A 1899-nucleotide genomic window follows, 5' to 3' on the forward strand; every position below is an offset into this window, starting at 1 on the left:
GATTCAGAGACAGGTTTCCAATTGCCTCCATTCAGAGACACCAAGCAGGCTTTAAAGAATCCCGTGTATTTTTAGCAGCAACATAATATCAGTGGAAATCTAATAAACTTTGCCATCAAATATTTATCCCATTACACCGGCTTAAGTAATTCAAGCTACCGAAATCAACACAGTGTTTTTATTTTTAATGAGCCTGCTGTAAAACAGCCTCTTCTATCATTGTCAGGTGTGCGTGGAGAAGAGGTACGTCGGCTCGAAGCGCTTTTAATCTCCCCGAAGAAACAATGCTAAATAATGGAGAACGTTTACCAAAAGGCTGCCTGTCGCTGGGAGAAGAGCTAAGCAGGGCTGGGTAAGGCTGCAGCTCTGTGCCCAGGGCAGAAGGGCTGCCGTGTGCCAGGCAGGTCTCGGGTCGCAGGCAGTGACAGTGGGCAGGAGCTGCGGTTCCCACGGCATCTCCGGTGGAACAGTGACCCCCAGCGTCTGCAGCCCCCACCCGGAGGAGGAGACTTGTTTGCACGACGCTGTTAATGCAGCTATTAGGTGCAATCGGAACAAAATGTTGGTCTGCATTGTGGCAGCGATGCTGGGCTGCTGCAGCAGTGCAATCACACCGATTATTGGTTGTGGCAGTGGACCGGTCCCAGTGGGGTGTTTTGTGCTGGGAGAGATTTAGTTGGGTTTTGTGAAATGCTTTAAAAAATCCACATTGCTCGGAGCTGCTGAAGCCTTTGGAAGGGTATGAAGTTGTGGGCAGTGCCTGGGGAAGAAGGCTTTGCCGTATTACCACTTGAAACAGCTACAAAAGCCAGGTATTTGCATCAGAAGCACCTGCCAGTGCAGGCAGCTCCTCTGGACTCTTGGGTTCTTACATCTGCCTTAAGGGTTTTCATTAAAGTAATGAATTTCTTTTTTGGCAAAGCCAGTGTACTGTTTTATTATCTCCATATTCTGACACTCTGCATTTTGTTCTTGATAAGATAATAGAAATCTAAAATAAGATTCAGAAAGGTTTTTCATGTGGCAAGCGTAAAATGTAATTACGTGGCGTGGGTTTCCTGTTGTTTTTATGTATGGCCTCTCTGGTTCCTGGCGTATTTCAAAGTAGTGAATACAAAGGTCTTATTTGGATTGGAGCAGTACAGAGGCACCCAGGATGGTATTGCTCAGGGCAGCGGGTGTCAGAGAGCTGCAGGCTCCCCTGAATGTTTCAGTTCTGACTGGGTTATCAGCTCATCAGCAATTCTTCCAGGAGACAGTGGCTCCGGGAGCCCCAGATCAGCACTTCAGTATTCACTGTCATTACCTGAGTTGGCATGACAACATTGCGGCGGTGCAACTGGGAAGAACGATGGGGAAAAGCTGTATCTCCAAAGCTCAGCTAAGCCATCCTGCTGGAGCTGCTCTGCAAGCAGGCTGAGGGCAGCGGGCAGAGGGACAGGCAGCCCAGATCTCACTGTCCCAGATGGGAGGTGGTGCATCATCATTCTGCTTTCTCCCCAGGTGCTGCTAATGAAGAAGAATGAAATCAGCCACTTGAGCTAAAAATAACTTTTCCATAGCAGGAAAAGACCAGCCCGTGCTCCTGCTGGATGCTTGGTTAGTTTGATAGATCTCTCATTCAACAGTTTGCAGCCGTTATGTTAACAGGCAACATTATTTTTGGCTGCTGTCCCTTGCATGTCACTAATGTTTAACCAAATGAACTTGCAGGATTATAACAGACAGAGACACTGGTGGAAGTGACAGGCACAGAGACAAGTGCTGCAAGAAGCTAATTTACACATCGAATTTCACAGCCCGAGCCTCCCTTCCTGCTCAATAAGCTCATCAGCTGCTGCTTCATACCCGCCAGCCAGCTCTCATAAAAACGAGGGAGCTCAGAAAATGGCTTTTTTT

The sequence above is a fragment of the Meleagris gallopavo genome, chromosome 23, assembly GCF_000146605.3.
Source record: "Meleagris gallopavo isolate NT-WF06-2002-E0010 breed Aviagen turkey brand Nicholas breeding stock chromosome 23, Turkey_5.1, whole genome shotgun sequence".
Classification (NCBI taxonomy): domain Eukaryota; kingdom Metazoa; phylum Chordata; class Aves; order Galliformes; family Phasianidae; genus Meleagris; species Meleagris gallopavo.